We start from the raw sequence: 24536 nt of genomic DNA on the forward strand, positions 1-24536 counted from the left end.
CCGGACCGGGGCACGAACCCGCGTCCCCTGCATCGGCAGGCGGACCCTCAACCACTGCGCCACCAGGGAAGCCCTGTCCACTGATTTTTATCTGCTTATTTCCTTAGGATCAACTCCTGGAAATGAGGTGACTGGGCTAGGGAGTGTGAACGCCACTGGTAGCTTTTCACTTCCTGCTTCCTGACGGAGCTCTGGTTTTGTCCACCTCATCCCTTGTTTTAGAGGCAGATCTCGATTTGTTTAAAACAATCAGTGAGTGGCATTCACCTTGGTAACTCTTACTGGTCCAAGGGTGGGCATGTGACTAAGTTGGCCCAATCTGACTTAAGGGCATTGGATTCCAGGCTTACAAGAGAGGTGGGTGCTTCTCCCTCTGTCTGTCTGTCTTTTCCCTTCCTCCCTTAAGACCTCTCTCCCGAGAGAGAGCCCACCCTAGGATGAAGCCAGTGCTGCTGAGGGTGGCACGGCACAGAGACAGAAAGGACCTCAGGCCAACCTGGAGCCTGCCTTCTCTGGCCTTCCTGCTACGTGAGACAATGTGTTTTCCATTGCCTAAGCCAGTTTGACTCAGGGTTCTCTGTTACATCCAAAAGCATCTTACCTAATACTGAGAGCATAAACATTTTTCTGATTCTTGGAATATATTGCCAAATTCCTTTCCAAAGCAGACAAATTTTCTCTCTAATGCTGCATTCAACAAATACCTAAAGGGAATATAGCCAATATTTTATAGTAACTATAAATGGATATTACCTTAAAAAATTGTGAATTACTGTACTGTACACCTATATAATACTGTACATCAAGTATACTTCAATTAAAAAAGCTATTCCAAAAATAAAATGTCAGTTATTCCTAAATTAATCTATAGATTCAGCATAATCCCAGTCAATATTTTAACTGGCCTTCTTGTAGAAACTGGCAAGTGGATGTCCTAAAATAATCAAGGCAATTTAAAAATTTTTATCTATTCATTTTTAAAAATTGAAGTATAATTGACCTACAACACTATGTTAGATCCAGGTACACAAGATAGTGATTTGATAGTTCTATACATTACAAAATGATCACCACAAGTGATCCCAAGTTTTAAGTATTATATTTATGCTAAAGGTCATCATTTTACTTAATAATATACTTTAGAAAGATATTTTGGGGGGAATTTACTGGTGGTCCAGGACTCCGCGCTTCCACTGCAGGGGGCACGGGTTTGATCCCTGGTTGGGGAACTAAGATCCTGCAAGCTGCGTGGTGCGGCCAAAGAAAAAAGAAAAATATTTTTTCTCTGAGTATAAAATTGAGGAAAAAAATGTTAAAAAAAATTTAAACCCCTAAGATTCCAAGGCCTCTGCTGAGTGCCACTGATACAGTAGTGAGCCAGGCCAACTTCGTCCTGCCCTCCCAGAGCCTCCAGTCCAGGAGAGACAGACAGTGAATAACTAGTTATGCAATTAAATATTTAATGGCGGTTCCGATGAGTGCTAGGAAAGAGGACAGAGGGCGCTGGAAGTCACTCCGGGGAGCAGGGCAGCAGGCGCCCGTGGCTCTGTTTAGTGCAGAGGTGGGATCTCCCGCTGTCGCCCACTACAACTTGGCTGAAAGTCCTAGGCTCGGACAGAGTACAGGAGAGACAGCTGCAGGCAGGCTCCGCCCCCAGCCCTTCCCAGCTCTGCTGTAGCCCCCAGTGCTTTCCCCAGGGCAGCTCCCATCCCAGGGCTCAGGGCCCCATCACCCTGAGGAATCCGACTTTTCAAAAGGACATAGAAAGGAGAGGGGAGATGGAGGTGGGAAGGGAAGGCACCACTCCAGCTGAAGAGGAAGACAGTCCCCAGACAGCCAAGAATGGCCACCTGGGCTCCTGATCAGCACGGCTCCCGCCGGCCTGGTGAATGAGGGCTGACGGTAGGGATGAGTTGAAGCCATGTTTTGACTTCTTTGTGGCTGTCTAGACTGTTCTCGCTGGCCCTGTGATGTACGCAGAGTCTCGGATTGTATTTCTCCATCCATCCCCCATCAACCTTGCAGCTAATGGAAAGTCCCCCTGGACTTGGGCCTATGATGATCTCTTTAGTTTCCAATTCTAGTGCCAGTTTGTGTGTTTTTTTGGGTATGCGCATGGTCTTTTGGTGGACGGTGGGAGAGGGCTTATCCGATACTTTGAACCAGCTAGAGCAAAAGCCTAATTTACTCCTCAAAGTATTTCTGTTACATGTGTAGTTATCTCCACGTCACAGATGAGAAAACCCAGTCTCAGAGAAGTTAAGGCCTTGCCCATCCAACTCAGCTAAGAAGTGGCCAGGCCTGGACTCCTGTTTCCGGGTCTCCTGTTTCCACGAAGAGACAGACACGCTCAGCAGCCCCTACTCCTTCACCCCAGAGCTCACCCAAAGAGGGGGGCCCAGCCCTCCTGTTCAGGCTTTGCCCCGGGTCTCCAGGTTCTTTGAGAAAATTGTAAGCAAAGTATCTGTGATGAGAAAATCCACTCTGGCCCCAGGTTCCCACGGCTGGCGTGAGCATCTGAGGGGCAGCAGAGATGCCACTCAGACCACAGCTGGAGAAGCAACTGCTTCCCTTGTGTTGCCGACAGGAAGCTCAAGAACACTGCTCCCAGGGGAAGAGAAGGAAAGAGGGTAAGGGACAAAATTCTTGACCTTGCCAAGCCAGGGGCTCATGTTTCCTCATGAATAATGAATGGAACCCGACAAGCAGATGGTTTGACGTCCAGGACTCTGCACCATCCGCAGCCACATTCTCATCTTTAACCACCAGGGGATCACCCAGGGGGCCTGGAGAGCTGACGAATGTTTAGGAGGGTCCAGCAGGCAGGGGCTACCCCCAAGGGGACAGGAGGAGCTGAGACTGACCCAAAGCACTGGACCCAGGACCTTAGGGCCTGCCCCCCGGTCCCAAGTCCAGGGTAGGGCAGTCTGGGAGAGTTCAGAATCAGGAGGTGGGATCAGAATGTATACTGTATAGATTAGATTCTTTGCGTGACCTTCTCTGGGCCTGGGTTCCTCATCTGTGTGTAAACTGAAGGGGTCAGATGACGTGCTCTCTAGAGTCCTTTTGACACGCATGGCAGCAGCAGGCTCAGAATTAGGGCTCTGGTTGATTCTCTGGCAGCCAGCCTGGCTCATGACGGGCAAGACAGAGAGCCAGTCAGAGCCAACCACCTGGCCCCTGTGAGGAAGGCAGTCGTACTCACAGCAGCGCCCCCAGCCATCAGACCACAGGGATGGGAAAGGGGCAGCAGGTGGATATGGTGGCAGAGTGGTGAGGGGCCGGCAGGACACAGAACACAGCACTTCACGTCCTGGTGGTTCTAAAAGATTGCTGAATGAATTTCTACAAAAGTCACTTCAACAATTCCCTGCCTCTGAGCAGGACTGTCCCTTTCCCAATCCAGGTCATGGCTCCTGATGGAAGGAAACCCTCCCATGATCTTGCTGGGTCACAGAAACCTTACTCTGAAGTTCTCCCTGCTGACTCCCATCTATTGCTATAGCAGCATCTATGGCCACAGCTTGGACGTCCCCTCCAGGGATCCCTTCCTACTGCCCCCCACTCCTGCCAAGCTCCATGCCAGCGGATACCCTCCAAGTTCCCCAAGGAAGGAGCCTAGCGTTTTCTTTCTGGCCTTCAACGTTTGACCTCTACCCTGGGGTCTCAGTACCCGAAAAGCTCCCAAAACCTCTCCTGACTCCTGACAATGGCAGGACTCCAGGCTCTGCCTGGCCACCCTGGGCCCCTTGGTCCTTTTGACCGTGTGTCTAACCAAGTTAATAAACCTTTTTTGAGCATCAGTAAGGCTATGCAAAAGCCCAAGATGAAACTAGCTACCCACCCTTTCAACAGAAAAGACCAAGGAATCTGTCACAGAGTGATGGACTGTTAGGCTGTAAGGGGTGGCAAATTCCTAAGGCTCTTACCACCCCCGCCTATCCTCTGCACACAGCAGACATCACTAATCCTTCTCTCTTTCTCATCAGGGCCAGATTTAACCTTAGAATCCCTCTTAACACAGTGCTGCATCACCAACTGATGAGAACCAGCTCATAAGGTCAAACTGCCTTGCCTCCCTATTCCAACCTGCGCCTTTCATTTTGCAGAGGAGGAAATCAAGGCTCAGAACGGGAAAGAGTAATGGAAAAACTGATGAATTCATAAAAGTGCTAACAAAAGATCAAGATGAAAAAAAATTAATTACATGGGACTGAGTGAGCTGATGAGGATGATTATAATTTTTGTGACTTTCTGTTTGAATAAAAAAAAAAATCCCACAAGGACTCAGAGGCAAAAAATATACAAATCAATTTTCACTGCAAAGTAAAGGAGCTGTTGCAGTGGAGGATTACTGGACTGAATGTCAATATTACGATATAGTATGAGTGTGTTTCGTGTTTGGTAATTGCAGTCATTGTTGCTTTTGTTGTGGTCATGCATTTACAATGCTTGGTGTCAGTTTACTTATCTCTTGTAAAAATAAAATAGAGTGTCTGTGTGTGAAAAAAAAACCAGAAAGCTAATCATGGGGAAAAAAAGATTATTGTGATGATATGACATTATAATTTTAACATCTTAAAAAAAAAAAAAAGAGAATGGGAAAGAGACACACCCAGGGTCACACAGAAAGCTGTTGACAAAACCAGAGCTACAAACCAAGACTCCTAACTCCCAGGTCCTACATCACCTGTCAGGTGCTTCCTCCCCACCTCTCACCTTGAAGACAACCCAAACTCACCAAACTGATGAATCTGAATGTGGTGTTCCCATCACAGGGGGCTGTGCCCCTCCCAACAGCACACACCTAGGGCATTTACACAAGCCTTCTGTTAACTTCTGAGACACCAGATTTCAAGAAAGGAGGTGAAGACAATCAGGGTAGCTTCCAGGAGGAGGTGATGTGATAAGAGTCTGGAAGGAAAAAGGGGAGCTTAGAGGAAGGGCTAGAGAGGACATGTGTCCTCCAGGGATTCTAGTAGCTTGCGGAGTAAAGAGACGGACTTTGGAGATAGTTGTGTGACCTTCAGCAAATCATTCAAACTCTCTGATGCTGTTTCCTCCTTGTCCAAACTCCTGGGTCCCCCAATCTGCCTTTAGGCACTTTAATGTTAAATTGCTGGTGCTAAGGCCAAGGGACTCATCCAGGTCCAACTGCTAAGGAGCTCAGACCCTATTCTTCCTCTGTCCTCTCCCTGACCGATGGGGTCTGTGTCCCTCCCCAGACACTCTGTGACATGACCATCAGTCAGGAGTGTGTGTATTGGGGGTGTATCAGGGGGCCAACTCCCGGCTCCACCCACAGTGTGTGACCCTGAGCAGGTCATTCAGCTTCTCTGAACCCTCATCTCCTCTTCTATAAAATGAGTCTACTGGCCATCTGGACCCAGCCTGACTCTCCGGGCTGGACTGGGGGTCAGATGGGTTAATGAGGAGCAGGAAAGCACAGTAATTAAAAGCACAGGCTTTGGAGGCAGACAGACTTAGTTCAAAACCTAGACCTGTCACTTACAAGCCATATAATGCAGGGCAATTTCCTTAACAACCCCCCGAGCCTATAGCTCCTCATCTTTCAAGTTGGGATAATAATGCCCACCTTAGGATTCTTAGATGAAATATTACAAAAATAAGGATTGGTACATGCTAAATGCTCAGCTGGGCAATTATATTATTACCATTTATAATGTGCCTTTGTAAATGGTAAAAGACTTCACAGGTGTTGGTGCTTATGAGTCTGGATTGCAACCAGGTGCAACCACTTCCTGGGAAGGCTCGGAGATGAATAGGATCACCTCCCACTCCAGCCCTGGGTGCAGGATAAGTGTGGGATCTGGGTTCCTGCACCTCTCAGTTGAGGTGGGAGCTGACATGTGAAGCTGTGCTTTTCCCTGCCAGCATCTCAGCTCCTGGTCCCTCAGCAGATGCTGCGTCTGGCATTGGAGACCCCTGCCCCAACCCTTATCTAGCACTAGGGCTGCCCACCACGTTGTTCATGCCAATCTGTGCCCATGTCAGAGGCCAGACTTAACCTCAGAATCCCTCTTAACACAGTGCTGCCTCACCAACTAATGAGAACCAGCTCATGAGGTAATACTGATTTTTTTTAACCTGCATCTACAGAAGGTGGGGGCATCCCTTGTTTCTAGCCTTCACTCTCCCCCTCAGGGAGAGACAGGTGGGTGACAGAGCTGGTGCGTGGTGGGGGAGGGTAAGCTGGACCCAGGGAGCACACCCAGCCTGAGTAGGGAGCACTCTGCCAGCTCCTCTCCTGGTTATGTGACTTTTATCTCCTCCAAACCAGGCTCGCACACACACTACGCATAACCGGGAGAGGCACAGGGCACAGAATTTCAAGTGTGTGATTACACACCATGCAGACCCACACAAATGATACACACTTAAAGACACAATCACGTGCGTACACAGACATGCACACACACCCCTAAGATACTCATCCACACAAAAGCACACAGAAGTAGCCACACTGACAGCCACAGGCAGGCAGACACACACACACACACACACACACACACACACCCTCCCCCTGGCCCCCAGCCCCTGCCCAGCTCAGAGGCATGAAGAGCCCCATCCCTTCAGTGGGCAGGAAAGCAGGAAGTGTCTTACTTGGATCTGTGGGGTCCCTTGGCCAGACATGCACACCAGCTCTGAGCAGGCGCTTGTGTGAGCTTGCACACACACACACACACACACACACACACACACACACACTCATATATACTCTGGCCCCCAATCTCACCCCTCTGGCCCCCAACCCCACAGGCCGAACAAAGGATGTCATCGTGAAGTCGGTGGCGAGGAGATGAGAAGGCTGGCTGGGAGCAGCTGCGGTCGCCATGGCTACTGAGCTGACCCACTTCTCCTCCACCCAGCCTGGCCCACTCAGCCCAGGCAAGAAGGGACAGGAAGCTTTGGGCAGTGGGGGCCTCTCCCGTCACACACAGTAAAGGGGCGGCCCTCTGAGTGTGTGGTAGGGATGGGTTGAGCAGATAGACTGGGTCCCGATACAAAGGCAAGAACCAGACATCTCCTGAGGAGAGCAGGGTGCTCAGGTCTCCCCCAGCCTCAGGGCCTCTGGCCTCAGGGGCCCATAGGGGTCACGCACTTGCCCTGGACACGTTCTCAGACATAGTCCTCACAGCAGGGCAGGGGCTTGGGTGGTTGGGCCCAACCTGTGTCCTCCAGACTCCAAGGACTCGGGACACCCAACGGTGAGGCAGACCCAGAGCTGGGTGAGCCCCGTCTCCTGTTCAGAACAAGGCTCCTGAGGGCAGGGTTCGTCTTCCCCACTTGGACTGAGGGCTGCTGGGCCATGGCCAGGCCTTCCTTCCTCAGACGGGGCTGCCGTGTGCCTTCTCTCAGCCAGGGGGCTCCTGAGGACATGGCCGCAAGTCTTCCCTCAGAACTGGGTTCACAGAGGAACGCCTCGGCCTTCAGACAGCTCAGTCTTGTGAGGAGATGGCTCACAAGGCAGAATGAATCCCTCCTGTGGGACGGCCTCCCGTAGCTCCCCGTTTCCTTCAGGAGAAAGTAAAAACCCCTCACAAGGCCCACAAGTGAAGTGACCCAGCTCATCTCGCACTCCTGCCCCTCCTCCGTATTCCAGCCACACTTGCATTTTTTTCATTCCCCAAAAGTGCCACTTTGTCTCCTGCTAGCCTGGAAAGCTCTTCTCCAGTCCGTCCCCACCCTCGTGTCCTGCGGACCTGGTCTGTGTCGCACCACCTTTGGGGGCTAATCCCTACTCAGCGCTCAGTCCCAGGCTGGATGGCATGTCCTAGGAGAGTCTTTGCAGACAAGGTTAGTCCCCCTGTCATGCTCCCCCAGACCCTATACCATCCTTGCCTGTTGTGCGTTGAACTGTGCACCGCCCCCCTGCAAAAAAAAGATACGTTGAAGTCCTAACCCTTGGTACCTCAGGATGTGACCTTATTTGGAATACATTAAAATAACAGACATTTCCACCAATGTGTAGTTGTGAAGAGGGAAAAGTTCTGCTCTCTGCTTGATAACTGTCTTTTTATTGATTCACTGATTCCTCCTCCTGTCACTCTAGTGGATTTACAGAGCTTGAGCTCCAGAGCCTTGTGGGGCATAGATTCCAGGTGGAAGCATCCAGGAAGAGTGCACATGCTTCCTGACCATCTCCATCACCCACCCCCTCTCATAACTTGTGGCCAGATGTGGCAGCTGTTGCCTGACAGGGGCTGCTAGACTTGGCACTTGAGAATGCCACTAGAAAACACCCTGGGGCTGAAGCCACTCCCGAACAGAAGCAAGATGCTGCCCTCAGTGGAGGCACCAGTCGGTGCTTCTCAGACTTCAATGTGCACACAAATCACCTGGGGATCTTACTCAAGTGCAGATTCTCATTCCATGGGTCACAGGAAGGTGGAGCCTGAGTGTCTGCATTTCAAACAAGCTCCCAGGTGATACCCACACTGCTGGTCTGAGGACCACCCAAAGCACTGAGAGGTAAAGATAAAACACCCTGGCTGTTCTGCAGAAAGAGTGAACACTTCAGGATGGGGAGACCAGAGCAGGCATCACGGAGAAATCCTCTGCAGAGCACCTTGAAAGGTGGGTGGGATTTAGAGAGGTACAGGTGGCAGGAAAGAGGTGGAAACTAGCTGGGAAGGTCCAGAGAAAGAATGGTATGTTCAGAGGCTGGTGAACAGAGCAGTGCAGTTGGAGCAGGACGTATGTGCAGCTGTGGAAGAGAGGGCTGGGAACATAGGCTGGGAACAGCCAAAGAAGGGCTCTGAATGTAGGGCTAAGAAGTTTGGCTTTAATCCTGAAGGGAGTGAAATCTGACATGGTTTAGATGTAACATTTTACAGAGATCAATCCAACACGGTGCAGAATCAGAACAAAGCCCGACAGCAGGAAGAGCAGTCAGGAGGCAGGTAAGAAGGGCTGCCCTGCTTCAGACAGTGCTGGTGGAAAGAGGAAAGGGGTGCAAGAGTCGTGGGAGGGCTTGGGGCATTGCCTGGAGTTAGCGATGGGACAAGGTTAGGGGAAGGGCAGAAACCAGAATCCAACATGATTTACAGGAAGGGTGAGCAGGAGCCATCCCCACAGCGTGAGGTCCTGGAGGGAAAAGTTGGCTTGAGGGAAACATGAGTCCCTATTTTAGATATGATGAGATAATTTTGCAACTCCCATATGGAGGTGCTGGACAGGTAAGCAGATTCCCTGGAGTTCAGGAGAGCAGTGTGAGTGGGCAGGATTTGGGTGTGTTCCCAAAAGGGAAAAGTGAGGTGTGGAAAGGAAGGAGAATGCCCGGAGGAGGGTACAGAGTGAGGAAAGGGTGAGAGGTAATACCTACAGTTAGGGCTAGGAGGAAAATGGAATCCACCGAAGGAGGGAGAATCAGCAAGTCAAAGTAGGAGAACTCAGAGAAGATGTTGTGAGTACACAGATGGCCAACCTGGAGGCCCTACGCACCCTGACATCGAGACCAAGGAGAGGCCTGCCCAGCCCAGGACGTAGGAGGGCAAAGGAAGCCCAGGCGTGAACAAAAGCACAGCCTGAATGGAAAGCAGAATTTGGACTGGTAGAGAAGGGAGCTGGACTCCCTGGGGAGGGTCTGGGTTGCAGCAGGATCCCAAGGGGCCTGGGGCTCCCAAGCCCTTATTCCAGCTCAGCCCAAGCACAGGAAAGACAGTATCCCCACTCACAAACACACACACCGCACTTTGCACACCCACTGACTACAGAAACCCCAGGGGCAGAGCAGAGAAGCAGGAGAAGAAGTCTTTGGGGCAAAGCCTCATTGCTGGGGAGCACATAATTTATCATGCAATTAGGACTCTTTCAAAGAGTGAACAGAGACACTACTAACAATCACACCAGAACCACAAGTGTAAGTTAGGACTGTCCCAGGCAAACCCTAGCCCTGAGGGATACTGGATCCCCTCCCCCGCCAAATACTCACTTGGTCCCTGTTTCCCCTTCCTAGAAAGGGTGGTAGAACTGACAGATAGGTGAGAGGGACAGGCTAGCTCATCCTCAGAGGGAGGGGCCCCGCTGAGGGTGTTGGTGGATGGGGAAATCTCACCCCCTCCCAGTCCCGCCCCAGCCTGAGCGCCAACGCCCCCGCCGAGGGGGAAGCGGCAGCACCACGGACAGCGGCCGCCCCCCCCAACCCCACCCCGCTCTCCCTGCTCCCTGCGGGTCTGGCCTTATTTGGCCAGGGCCGCCGCTAGGCGGGATCAATATTTCATGGGGGAAGGGGCTCCGGTTACCAGACCCCGCGCTGAGCAGGAAGGCGCCGCCCTCGCCTGCCGCCCACCCTGGGGACACTCCCGGGAAGCCAGCATACCCTCGGCCCCAGCCCAGACAGACACTGCCCTCAACGCACTCTGCCTTCCCAGGCACGCCCCTGGCCCCCGCACCCTCTCTGGAGCACAAAGCCCCAGGTGCACGCCACACACTTGCACACTGCCACTCGGACACACCACAGAGCCAGAGATGCTCTACAAAGACGACGACACAAACAAAACAACAGGCACACACCACACCCAGCGTGCAAGCCACCAAGACGCACAACACACACACACATACACACACCAGATGCCTCACAGACACACATTACACAGAGACGCATTCACCACAGACCCACATGCACATCACACACAAGACACCCTGCCACACATGCCCAAACTCACACAACGCACAGAGCCTTCCCACAAAGACCCTCAGACATATCACTCAGGGGTCCTTTCACCACGGACACGCACCTACGTACAAACTCTCTTACACACACGCACACACACACACACACACAATATGCCTCCACAGAGACCCTCAGACCTTCACCATGGATACACAAGCACACGGCCCACACTACCCAGGCCCCCCACCCCTCGTGGAGCCAAGGCCTGCCCTCCCGCTGTGGACATGGGAGTGGGGAGGGGCAGGCAGGACTTTCCTCCTGCCCACCTGGCCCTGGTCTTGGGCCCTGTGGATAAATCCTCTGTGTCCTCTGAGGCCCCCTGGGGCTGCTGCCCCATCTCCAGGGGCAGGTAGTGAGCGGCACAAAGAGGTGGGAAAGGGGAGAGCAAGGAGAACAGGACCTCTGAGACCCCAAAGCCTCCTGGCTTTGCCGTCCCTGGGCCCCAAGCCCTGGGGACAGCCTCACCCTCACCCATGGCCCCCATAGCCTCTGCACTCCCTGGGACTCCTGCCCTCTGGGAGGCCCTAAGGCCCATGTTGTGCATGGGTACCTGGAGGACTGTGGAGTCTGCAGCTCCTGCCCCACCCCGCAAAGCCCCCACCCAGGAGTGCCCAAGTCCTGCCTCAGAGGCGAGAGGCATCCTACCCCCATCCAGACACCCCAACTCCAAAAGCCCCCCTCTCAAGCAAGCAGCCCACGTTCTCCTATCTACGGGACAATCACAGCGTGATTCTCTGAAAGCAACCCAAGCCAGGGCACAAGGTGAGGAGAACGGAGTAGGCTGGCACAGCATAAGAGACTCCCAAATTCTCCAGGTAGGTGGAGGGGATCTTAAAGATTATCTAGGTCCACATCCCTGACATCCCAGTTTTGCATTATCCACATAACATTGTGTGTCCCTCGGTGGTTTACGCCAAATCTCCATAGGCCTGTAAGGTCCATCAATTATTTTCTTAAAATTGGCACTTTTAAGTTAAATGCATTTATTTTAAAGAGAAATTTTGTGTTACTACTATAAATGGAAAGCCAATACCAATTTTAATAAATGGAAAATGACAGTAAAATAAGTACAGTGAAAACAAAGCTATATTATTAAAGTTTAGCTACACAGAGCTGCCAGTCACGATCTCTGTGGTTTTCCGGTTTTTTTTTTTTTTTTTTTTTTTTTTTGGCTACACCGCACAGCTTGTGGGATCTTAGTTCCCCGACCAGGGATCAAACCCAGGCCCTGGCATTGAAAACGCCGAGTCCTAACCACTGGACCACCAGGGAATTCCCCAAGATCTCTGTTTAAAAGCAAGGGCAGGGACTTCTCTGGTGGGACAGTGGTTAAGAATCCGCCTGCCAGTGCAGGGGACACAGGTTCGATCCCTGGTCCAGGAAGATCTCACATGCCACGGAGCAACAAAGCCCATACGCCTAGAGCCCATGAGCCACAGCTACTGAGCCCTCGGGCTGCAACTACTGAAGCTCACGTGCCTAGAGCCTGTGCTCCACAACAAGAAGAGCCACTGCAATGAGAAGCCCACGCACCGCAACAGAGAAGCCCCCGCTCGCCGCAACTAGAGAAAGCCCGTGTGCAGCAACAAAGACCCAACACAGCCAAAAATAGAATAAATAAATAGATAAATAAATAAAAATTTTAAATTAAAAAAAAAAGAAGGGCAGCAAGTGTTGGAAAGTTGTTAAAGACACACCAGCATGGCACTGACAACTTTCTTCCTGGGACAAACTTGGACTTGATAGAGTTGAAAGGGAACCAACTTTCTCAGTATGTGAGCCAATGCCATGCAGTGGCATGTGCACGAGCCACTGAAAGTCATCTCAGGTCTCACTGAAGGGACCATGCTCACGCTGGGAAGGAAGTTCTAGGCTTGCCTGCCTCCTGTAGGAGCTTGGATGGCACTGGTGGCAAGCTGGCACCCTGTTGCCACATTCCATTCCCATAATAACAATCCTTAGAAATTGCTCAGTTCTCTATTTACAAATTGTCCTTACATCTACCATCTAATAGGAGTCTCACAGCAGGAACTACCATGCATGGTTCTTCACTGAGAAAAGGAAATGAGCTGAGTCTTAGGAGATGAATATGATTTTGGCAGAGAGAACTGTCCTGACAGCTCATGCCCTCCTCATCCCTCTCTCCCCCACTCCAAAGAGAGGTGAGAAAATCAGGGTCTCATCTCCCTAACTCTCTGCTCAGGCCTCTGAATGACATTTGACAGGCTCTTTGGAGCCTGCCCTGGGTGCTACTGCCCCCGGAAAAGACTCCTCTTGAAGTCACGATGCAGGTCTGTTTTCACCAGGTGCCGTCCAGATGGAAGGCTGGGACCAGGCCCACCTGGCACTGTAAGAATTATAGCAGATGTCTTTTGAAGTATAATACTTGCCCAGATTACAAACAAACAAGAGCCATGTCTGCATGTCTGGCTTTGTTTTCCTTCCCTGCAGGCTGCAGTTGATTGGACCAGGGTGGGTACCTGACCCCCTCAGAGCCAATCAGATCCTCTCCTGGGAGTTTGGACTTGGATCTGCCAAGCCCTGGGTTCTATCTCTGAATGTAGTTGGAACTGAGGGATGAAATACAGGAACTATAAGTGGTCCATTATCTGGAGAAGCTGAGAAAACCCAGTGTGTGGAGACAGAAAGGTGAAGGCAGCTAACAAGGTACAGAGAGCAGCTGCTTCAATTTCTCCTGGCCTACAGGTCTCACCTTCCAGAGGCTAACGATTTTCCTACTCCTCAGTTCCCCCAAACCCCCTGTGTTCTCGTAATAAACACTTCTTTATTACTGAGGCTGGCTTGAGTGGGTTTCTGTATACAAGCAAAGACCTAACTAAGGACAGGGGAGAAGCTGGGAGCTGGAGGCACAAAGATGAACAATCTCTGTGCCTGCACCGGAAGAGCTCAGTTTCATGGGACACAAGGAGGAAAAGATGTAGACTCTGTGTGGATGTGGCTGAGGTGGCGGGGGGCGCCAACTCTGCCCAGGGAGGGCCGGGAGAGCTCCTCAGAGGCTTCCCAGCAAAGGTGGCAGCTGAGCTGGTTTTGAAGAATGAAGGATGTTCTCCAGGGAGACTAAGCAGGGGTGCGGAGGCATTATGGGCAGAGGGAACCACGAGGGCAGAGGCACAGAGGCACAAAACAACAGCCTGATGTGTTAGAAGAACAGGAGTTCAAAGTGTGGGGAGGGGGTAAGCAGGGGAGATGAGGCTGGAGGGGCTCTCGGGTGCAGATCATAACGTGCTTTGAATCCCATGCTAAGAAGCTGAGGCCCTTCTTGCCCTCAACGGGGAGCTATTGAAGTATTTTAAGTAGCAGGGTCAGTTCTGTGTTTTAGAACTCTGGGGCTATACAGAGAAAGGACTGGAAAAGGCAGGCCTGGAGGCAGGGAGGCTAGTTAGGATGCTGCAGCAATGATTCATCTATTCCTTTCATCCACAGAACAATTCGTTGTTTACCTACTACGTGCTGGGGCCAGGCAAAACTGGATTCCTGACCCCACAGAGTCCACAGTCTAGCAAGAAAGAGAGATGAGGAAAAGCCAGTCAAGTGTGATGAGTGTCGTAAAGAACACAAGGTCCTATGGAAGGGGCTGATGTTTAGTTTCCAGTTTAGGCTTCTCTGCAGAAATGATGTTCAAGCTGGTATCTATCTGAAGGAGATAGATAAGCAGGGGAAGGGCATTCCAGGATAAGGGAACAACATGTACGAAAGTCCTGCAGCTCAGGGAGAGGGCAATTGGTACAGACGATCCAAAAAGGTAGGCAAGGACCAGATCCCACAGGGCCTTGCAGGCTACGTCAGTCTGGCTTTTATTCCAAGAAATCTTGGAAGGGTCTTAAGCAAGGAAATGACACAATCAAACGTTTATCTTTAGAAGATCACTCTGACTACAGTATGAAACCTGAAATGAAGCCGGGCAAAAACAGAAACGTAAGGAGACCAGTTAGGAGGCTGTCACAGTGGTCCAGGTGGGAGCTGATGCTGGTCCGGAGTAGGGCAGTGGGCAAGGAGAGAGATGACGGACTGGGGAGAGAGATTCAGGAGAGCCAACAGGACTTGCTGAGGACTGGCTGTGGAATGTGGGGGTGAAGGAGAGGGAGGTGTCCAGGAGGACTTCCAGCTTTCCAGCTTGAGCAAGTGGGTGGATGGTGGTGGCAGAGATGAGCCAGGGACACGAGGCAGAGCAGGTGCCAGCAGACAGAGCTGGGACCTGAGTTTGGACCTGAGACTGATCATGAGACATCTAAATGTGGTCCAAGAAGTAGTTAGATTTGCAGGTCTTGAGCCCAGAAGAGGGCATTAAAGTCAGGTAAATGAGATTACCTGGGAGTGGGGGAAGAGTGGGCAATACAGGGCAGCTCTGAGGAATCGTGGTTGCAGCAGGGCCTGGGCACAGAGTGACCGGAAGCTCTGAGCTTGGAATATCAGAACCGTGAAATCCAAAGGCTTCCTCTCTCAGCCCTGGGAAGCATCTGGCTTTGGCTCCACCTCTCCTGGCCGAGTATCACTCCTGAGCACAGGAACTTCCGGGATGAGACAGCCCTCCCTTCCCCACACACCTCTTTCCTCCTTGGCAAACTCCAAGTTATCCTTCAGACCCACCCAGCTTAGGAGGTGCCTCATCCTAGTGAAGTCCAGGTATGTCCAGGACTGGACATGCCTCGTCCAGGCACGTGCTCTCCCATCTGACAACCTGGGTTTGATGCACTTGATGGCTGTGTGACTTTGGCCGAGAACCTGAATCTCACTTTCTTCATCTATACGATAATATAGATGAATAATAGGAAATAATAATCGTACCTACCTCATAAGGCTGTTTGAAGATGAATATGTCAAGTGCTTAGCAGAGAACCTAGCACACAGTAAGCACTAAATAAATGTTACTATTATTAACATCTCACCCACCTTGGGACAGTTAGTCATGCCCTCCGTCTTACCCCTCCTCCATCTGGGGACTATGTGCAGGTCTGTGTCGCTCCCTGCCTCTTCCTATTCCAACCCAATTTGTGGGGCCATATAATATGCAGGGCCCAGGGCTAAATGACAAAGCAGTATCCCTTGTTCAAAATTATTAAGAATTTCAAGATGGTGACAGTCAAACATTAAGCGTGGGGTCCTTCTAAGCACAGGTTGCCCTGTGCAACCACAGACTGGTGAATCTCGCCCTGCCTCCACCCCCAGTCAGCCCTAGGCCTGGGCCTGGCCCAAAGTTGGTGTCAACCGCCCGGCAAGAGAGTTAAAATACCAACTGACATTGCAATAGGGTTTTGTGATTTCTATCTGGAATTTCATTTTATCCTTCCCATGGACAGACAACATCAACCCCCTTTTATAGTTGAGGATACTGAAGTGCAGAGACAGGTGTGCCTTGCCAGAGGTTACCCACCTCAGAACCGCAGAGCTGGGATGTGAATATAGGCCTGGCTGGTGCCAAAGCCCTGCCTCTTGTCCTCTGGCTCCCCAGAGAGGTTGGGAGAACCTGGGCCCAAGAGATAAATTTCATCAACGAGACCCAGAGAGAGGGAGCTGGAGGGACTGGGACTGGCCTCCTCCCTCCTGGGGTGAGTCACATAAACAACCTGCTCCCTGGGCACAGGGAAGGGGGGACGAGAGGGCAAAAGGTCACTCCTGAGAAGGATCTGCTGGAGGGCCACAGACCCCAGCCCACGCTCTCTGGAAATCAGCCCCTGCTGCTTCTGCTTCAAATCCTTCAGAGGCTGCCATCGGCTTCAGGATAATTCCCAAGTTGAAAGTATCCTGCTAGATAGACCAGGAGATCTGGCCTGGCTGTGCTGACTCCTGCCCCCCTCTTCCCTCTCTCCCCGACTCCTGCCCTCGCCACCATACCAGTCCTGTTCCCGCCATCACCAAGGCCTTAGCACACCCGGTTCCCTCCTTCTCTGCCTCCTCAACGCCTTGTCACGCTACCGTCGCTGCATCTCTCCTTTCAACACATGTCACATGCTCTGGGCCGTCTCCCAGCTAGAATGCCCGCTCCATGGAGGCAGGAGCTGCCTGACACACAGTGCTTAGTACATCAGGTGTCTGAGCACATCATCCTGCAACAGAGGCAGGAGGGCCTTGCACTCTTTCTCCCCTTCTCTCCACTCCTCCTCAACCCTCCTTTTCTTGTCCAGGCATCTTGAACTCAAGGTGTGAGGAGCCCAAACTTGCAAAGGGAAGAGAATCATCACGCAGCTTGCACCCTCCACCTGCCAGTCCTGGGCTGGGTGCTGTACATCCAGTTATGACATTTAATCTGCCAAGCACTTTCCAGATGGGGGTGGGGCAGTATGGGTGTAAATTACTCCTATTTTTCCAGAGGTGTCTGAGACCTGAAGTATAACAGAGTGTGGAGGTGGAGGATGCGGGACTTGAACCCAGGTCTCTCTGGTGCCCAAGAACCTGGAGCCCTCTCTGCCGCTGTGACTCACTGTTCCCAGGCAGCTCACCTCCAACCAGAGAACAACTGTTTCTAACCCGTGGCCTCCGTTCACACACAGCCCAGGCAGCACAGCTCCTTTGTTGGGTCAGCAAAACACCAGTGCAGGAAACAGCTCCACCGTCAGTAAGAGGCCAACGTAGAAGTCATCCCTCCCCAGGGTCAACAAAATGCCAGTGGGGGAGAAACAGTTCCCAGGTCAGACAAATACGAGTGGCGGAGACACCCCCATGGTCAGCAAAATGCCATTACAGGAGGCATATCCTGCAACCCCAAGTCAGCAGAAGGCCAGTGTGACAAACACTTCCCTACAGCCCCCTCTACGTGTCATGGGCGTGCACAGAGTCCTCCAAGGTGATGCCCCCGGGGTGGGGTAGGGGAGGCAATGGGGCTGGGCTGCCGCCCTGGGGAGAAGGCGGCAGCCTGGGAGTGGGGCAGACCTGGGTGAGAGTTCTCACATGGCACTAATGAAATCAACCACCAGCCTGCCCCCTCCTCCCCAGGGACCCTCCAGGCTCCAGCTGATGCAATGCCCAGGCTGGATAATTGTTTTCTTCCCTCCTTAAAGGGCCAGCTGCTGCTGCAGCTGCAGACATCACCCAGACCCCTGACAGACCCCACAGAGCTTATCACCTGGTTAGGAACAGGGTGAGCCCAGAAAGTAGCAGCTCAGCCCTGGGCTCAGCAGAGTAAAACCCAATTATGTGCAGAGACCAGATGTGTCTGTGAGCAAGGAGGGAGGGAGAGAGAAGAGTTCAGGCCTGGCCCGCTGAGACCGCATGTCCCGAGGGATGGGACCTTGGTCCCTGCTGGATGCTCAGCCCCTGGCTCCTGCCTGCCCATCCGTCAGGTCCTTGGCACAGGGGGTGCTCAGGAGTTCAGCAGTTACCTACTGAGGTCTCCTGAGTGCCAGCCTCTGTGCTAAGCAGCTCAAATCCACCATTTCATTTACTCCTCTCAGCTGACCTAGAAGGTGGGTCTGTTTCACGAAGGAGGCTCAGAAAGGGGAAGCGATTTCCTCAATAGTGCATCGCCAGAAAGTGGCAGAGCCTGGGTCTGAAGCCAAGTTTGCCTGACTCTGCACTTCATACCTGCAGAAGGTTGGGTAGGTATCGAACCCCATGGCTGGAGGTCCCTAAGCCAAGCAGCTGGCACAGAGGGCGGAGAAGGGGTCTGTGGGCCCTAAACAAGCTCTGAAGGGCACGAAGCTTGGATTGAGCACAGGTTTCACAGACCCCTTCCCCCACCCCCTCACCTCCACCAGAGAATGCCCCATTAGTCTGCCCACATGCCCCTAGGGACAGTTGGCAGCTGTCTGATTACAGACTAATTGGTGGCTGGCAGAAACTGTGGGGCTGGCTAGTTAACCCCTTGGTGACCAGGCCTAGCCCAAAAAGGCCCTCTCCTCACCACTTCAGGCCCCAAACTCAAGGAGCCCAGACAGAAGAAGTCATCACAGGCAGAAGACAGGACCAAAGAGGCAGCAGCCTTCTTCTCTACATCCAGACAACACCCCTGGGGCTGGGGCTAGACACTGATATATTCACCCAGGCTCCCCACCCACGAAGGGCCACATCCAAACAGCCCCCAGGTGGCAGTGCAGCCAGTGCCTCTGTTCTCTGGCCTTGGTATGGCATTGCCCACCCCATCCAGGACCACAAGAGCTATGGGCCTTCCCTGGCCTTCCAGGGTACTGGGAAGAAACCCACTCCTCAGGGATGGGTTATCCAGAAAAGGTGATGTGGACATGGGTCCAGGCAGCCTGGGGGCCAGCAGGTGAAAACATCCTCCCCTTGCATGAGAGGGTGCCCAAGTTGCCCCCCAAGGGTCTTGCCAAACCTCCCTGAACCCTGGATTTCCCACCGTTGATTGACCAACTACCTTTCCCAGCTTCCCAGAAGCCCCCTCTCCCCACCCTAGGGCTGGAATGGGCATCACCCCTTTTCTTTCATAGGGTGGGGGGTAGGGGTCCTCTGGGCACCACAATGGTGCCTCACTGGGAGGAAAGAGTGGCCAGCTTCTCAACCAGGGCACAGGCAGGAGAGAGAAAGGGAGGTTGCCTTCCAGCACCCTTTCCAGGAGAGATTCTAAGCACTTTCCAAAAATGCCATGGGAGACAATGCTGTTGAAGATCAGGGCCCCAGGTGCTCCGAGCATCAGCAAAGAACTCAAGACTCTGGGGCCTTCTACTCCATTTTCCGGGCTTCCCCAAACACCTCATGTTCCCTTCTCATACCTTAGCCCCCCAGAGTCATCACACACACTGTGCTCCGCCCCCGGGCCCCCGCAACCGCCGCCCCAGACCCTGCACACTTAAGATCCCTACGTGGCGCCTCACGACCAGAGACCCCTCCCCCGCCCCGTGGTCCCCCAGACCTCCGCAACCCCCTCCCCACGTCCACTCCCAGGCGACCAAGGCCTACTGACTTACCCGAAGGTGGGGCCGGGGTCCAGACACGGAGGGGTCTCCGCTGGCCGAGGCGACTCCGCAAGGCGGGGCAGGTGCTCTGGGACCCCGCCCCGCGGACCCGGCGGAAGGCGCGGCCCGGTCCCAGGCGCGCTGCGGCCTCCGAGGGGCAGGGGCGCGGGGCGGGGAGGGGCGGCGAGAGAGGCTCACGGGGGCATCGCCCGCAACCGGGCCGGGCAGCTCTGCTCCGCCCGCCTGCGCTGCCTGCTCCGCAGCCGCCACGGTTCTCAGCCACCGCCGGGTGCAAAGCCCAAGCCCCGGCTGGCGGGAGGCGAAGAAGGAGGCGGGGTCTGATGGGGGCGGGGTCTCGGTCGGGGGAGGGGCCATTGGAAGGGGCGGGGTCGGTGGGGCAGGGCCTGTGGTGGTGGGCGGGGCCTCAGGGAATCTGGAGAGTCTGGGTTTGCCTGGTTGGGGGCGACCTATGGTAATAAGGCCTCGAAGGGGCGGGGTGGAGAGGATGCCCGAAGCCTCTCCAGGTCTCCAGAACGCTCCTGCTCATGCTTGCCCCCCTCTCCACCTCTACATCTATCTGTTCTTTCTCATCTTCCTTCGCTCTGGGGGACCTCCCAGGACCTCACTGGCACCGCGGTACCCCTGTCACACCCTGGACCAGATCCAGGAATGTCAGATGGTGAGAGAAGGGGGAAATGACATACAAACATCAAATCCATTTACAGATGGAAAACCTGAAGCCCAGAGAGGAGAAAAGACTTGCCCAAGTGACTGCTATGAAGAAAAAGACTTTACGGTGTTCCTTTCAGACAGAGGGTACGGGAGTAGAGAGTGTCTTGCCCTAAGACCCATGTTAACCTCCCTCCCCTCACCGCCCCTCTTCTCCTAGAACAGTGGTTTCCAACTTGGGGTGATTCACCGCCCCCCACCCGGGCCCAACATTTGAGAGTGTCTGGAGATATCTTAGGTTTTCACAACTGGGGGTTGCTACTGGCATCTAGTGAGAAGAGATGAAGGGTGCTGCTAGACATCCCTCAATGCACAGGACACCCCCAAATGTTGCTAATGCCAAGGCTGAGAAGCCCTGCTCTAGGACCTAGCATGTGCCTAAATGGAGCTTCCAAGTGGGTTCCCTGAGCACTGGGACTTGAGGAGGATGCTGTATAAAGTCTCTCCTAGAGTTATGCCTGCCCCCATCTTTCTGTACTTAACCTTGCTCAGCTGGTCAATTCCACTTTGGGGCTCCAGTGTTCTTAATTCACTCATTTACAGAGGGGACAATACTATTACTGTTTGCCTTCCTAATTGTTTGCTGAAGGCAAGCAAAACAAGTAGTCTCCCTGCTGAGGGCATAGATTAAAATGTGAATGGGGAGTGGAAAGGTGTGGGGGAAAAGGAAAATAATTGAGATTATTTAATAAAAGCGACCCTCCTGGGGATAACTAGCTGTACCTTCTACATACCCCTCACCCTATCTCACCCTATCTCATCCCTTCTCACCTGGTCTGTGAGAAGGGTAAACTGTGACCCAACAATGTGGTGAGCCTGAAGCTGGGTCCCAACAGCTGGCCAGTGGTGGAGCTGGGACTCACAATTTTATTCACTTATTAACTAAACTTCTGTTATCATCAAAACTACATCAGGCCTACAACTAAGGCCTGTGATATAGAACGGTTGCTCTGGAGCAGCAAGGAGGATTAGATTTGGGGAAGGGGGACAAGATGGAGGGCAGGGAAGTAGGTGGAACAATGGTGGAGGTGAAGGATGAGGAGAGCAGAGCCTGTGAAGATTTGGAAGAGAAGGGAGGAATCAAGATTGCTCTGTGCTCCTCCCATGCACCCCATCACAGAGACATGTAAACCAGTGGCTGCCTTGGGAATCAGGTTCCGCTTGCACATCTGATGAAAACTTGGACTTTCCTTCTGGAGAAATGTGCAGACGACACTTCACATATAATTTCAGGGGTTCCAAAGCTCCATAACAGCTTCCAGAAGGATTGGTCAGGGGGTTAGGGGTAGGGGTAGAGGTTGATTCATATATACGTATATATATATATATTTTTTTTTTTTTTTTGGCTGCATCTCATGGCTTGTGGGATCATACTTCCCCAAACAGTGTTTGAACCCAGGCCTGGCAGTGAAGGTGCTGAGTCCTAACCACTGGACAACCAGGGAATTCCTGCGCCTTACCTGATATTAAAACGTATTATAAAGCCAATGTATTTAAAGCAGTATGGTATTGAGGCAGACCTAGAGGAATCAGTGAAACAAAATGGAGTACAGAAATGGACAACCACGCAAGGGAATTCCGTGTAGGATAAAGATAGCACTTCAGGTAAATGAGGGGAAATATAGGACTTACAACAAATGGGTGGAATATCGAGCAAGTTATTTGGTAAAATAAGAGAAAGCTGTGGCCTTACCCTACATGGGAATAAATTCCAGGTGGAGCTCATATTTAAATTATAACACCATAATGTACAAGACGAAAACATTGAGTAATGTTTTCACAATCTGGGGGATGGAAAAGACTTTCTAAGCCTGATGAAACCTGGATACCAAAGGGAAATCATAAATTTGACTATAAAAACTATAAAACTATAAAAACTTCTACAGAGAAGTGATCATACTCAAGTTTGAAAGACTTGAATGACAAACTGGAAGGGATACATCGCAGTTGCCCTCTACTTTTGCTTTTTCTGGCCCGCCAGCCCCTCCCCCAAGCCGCGAAGGGCATGAGCGGAAGGGACGGCCGTGGCTGTGACAGTCAAGGCCGAGTACATCGCAGAGGCTCCTCCCACGACACCCTGGCCAGCGCCCACCTGTTCAGGGGCCGGGAAGCCCCGGAAATCCCAGCCGGGCCATCTGGGTCCACAGCAGGTGCTTTAGCAAAACGGAGCCAGAGTCCGCGCCGAGGCTGCTCACCACTTCGCTCCTGTGGCCATACTGGGAACTGCAATCCTCGGTTCAGTTCATGCAGCGTCCCAGAGTTAAGGCGGGAATATTTTTCTTAATATAAATAAGGGTTAAATTTTTGAGGAAGCTAACAGTGTTCTAGGCATTGTGCGAAACACATAAAATAGAATATTTCCATTGACCCTTAAAACAACTCTTCTAGGTGGGGCCACTGTATTATCATTTGACAGATGAGGAAACAGGATTTGACAGAAGTAACTTGCCCAGTCTCTAAGTGGTGGCGTAGGGATTCAAGGTCCGACTCCTCGCCCCACTTTTAATGCAAGAAAGCCAGGTTCTTGGCGAATTCAATAAAACAAAGTTTTTTTGAAGTTAACCTTGATCAGGCCTCATCCCAGGTGCCGGCAATTCAGAATTGAGAAAAACAGCCATTAGGAGAGACAGGCAGAGAAATAGTTCTGATTCAGTGAATCCCGGAAACAGCAGAGAACATGTTAATCCTGGTAGGGGTGGGGGGAGAGGGCAGGGATCCCAGAGATGTCCTTGAAGCTGTGGAGTTTGAGGGAGGGGGAAGGAGTGGGGTAGAACTTACAAGCCCACTGCAAGAAGGAAGAGTGGAGCTTTGGGGAGGAGCAGTGGTTTATGTGCCCTGAGTCTGGGGTAGCTGGGGATGAGGCTGGACAAGTACACAGGACCAAGCTAGAGTTTGGGTTCAGAGGAGTTAGGGCACAAAGATTTTGAGAACTTTTCCATGTTTCTGTTGACTTGGTCTAGGGACCACCTGCTCTGCCAACCCAGCCTGCCTCGTTCCTCCCAGATGCTCCCCACCTGGGGTCAAGGTACCAGTTGCCTAACCCAGAAACCTGGGAGTCACTCTTAACTCCTCCGTTATCCTCACCTCCATCCAGTTAATTATCAGGGCCTGCCCAATCTACCTCTTAAATACTCTCCAGGTTCACTGTCTGCTCTCCATCCCTGTGGCCACTCCCCCCCTCCAGATGGCCTTCCTCACTCCTGAATCCAGCTGCTGGCTGTGACTAGGTCTCACCACCTCCAAACTTTCACATAAGAGAAATCCTTATAAAGCAATTCTGACCACATTCCCTCGCCTACTGAAAACCCTTTCACTTTATATATAGAATGGATTAACAACAAGGTCCTACTATATAGCATATGGAGCTGTATTCAGTATCCTGTAACTATTACTATTATTATTATAATTAACACTTATGGACAATGTATTATGTCCTAGGACCTGTTCTAAGGACTTTATACATAGTAACTCAGTTAATCCCATAGCAGGAAGCATGGGTGATGTTCTTCACCAGATCAGGGGAGCCCAGAGGAGGACCAGGTGGGGGAGATGCTGGACATGTTCAGATTCAGGTACGGTGGGGCATCCAGATGAGGGGCTGCAGAAGGAGCTGATTAGGTCTGGAGTTCAGAGGAGAAATTGTGGGTGGAGACATAAGATTAAAATTGTCAGACTTCCCTGGCGGCGCAGTGGTTAGAAATCCGCCTGCCAATGCAGGGAACACAGGTTCAAGCCCTGGTCTGGGAAGATCCCACATGCTGCGGAGCAACTAAGCCCGTGTGCCACAACTACTGAGCCCGCACGCCTTGAGGCTGTGCTCCACAACAAGAGAAGCCACCGCAATGAGAAGGCCGCACGCTGCAACGAAGAGTAGCCCCCGCTCGCTGCAAACAGAGAAAGCACGCGTGCAGCAACAAAGACCCAACTCAGCCAAAAATAAATTAAAATAAATAAGTAAATTTATTTAAAAAAAAAAGAAAGAAATTGTTGGCAAATACATGAAAATGGGACAACAATCAACCCGTCTGGAAAAGGTAGGAGGAAGAAGATAGCTAGATGATTTTTAAGGTTTCTCCTGGTAGAAGAACATGTGTAGGATTCCAAGTGTTGAGGTTGGTAGGATCCCAGAGACAAAGAGGAAAAATCCACGTGGCCTGACAAACTTGACACCTGCTCCTTGGAGGCTGTCTGTTATTCTTTCATCTGACTTTCTTTTACTGAGCAGCTACTATGAGCCAAATGCT

The 24536-nt window shown here is 52.0% G+C and overlaps 1 protein-coding gene across 7 annotated transcripts in view; it reads right to left on the reverse strand.

Moving 5' to 3' along the window:
* RIMS3 (regulating synaptic membrane exocytosis 3) overlaps nucleotides 1–19867 on the reverse strand; it is a 34229-nt gene extending 14362 nt beyond the window's left edge. For 3 of the 7 annotated variants that reach the window (XM_079917366.1, XM_079917364.1, XM_079917361.1), the window contains exons 1-3: nucleotides 19576–19867; nucleotides 4742–4914; nucleotides 602–704 (exon numbers count right to left, since the gene is read on the reverse strand). The gene's annotated coding sequence lies outside the window, so the exon portion shown is untranslated. Of the gene's footprint in view, nucleotides 1–601; nucleotides 705–4741; nucleotides 4915–16088; nucleotides 16182–19575 lie in introns of all 7 variants that reach the window. The other 4 variants (XM_079917363.1, XM_079917365.1, XM_079917362.1 and 1 more) reach the window with 3 other exon arrangements.
* Nucleotides 19868–24536: the final 4669 nt, after the last annotated feature.

Source organism: Stenella coeruleoalba, assembly GCF_951394435.1.
Source record: "Stenella coeruleoalba genome assembly, chromosome: 1".
NCBI lineage: Eukaryota > Metazoa > Chordata > Mammalia > Artiodactyla > Delphinidae > Stenella > Stenella coeruleoalba.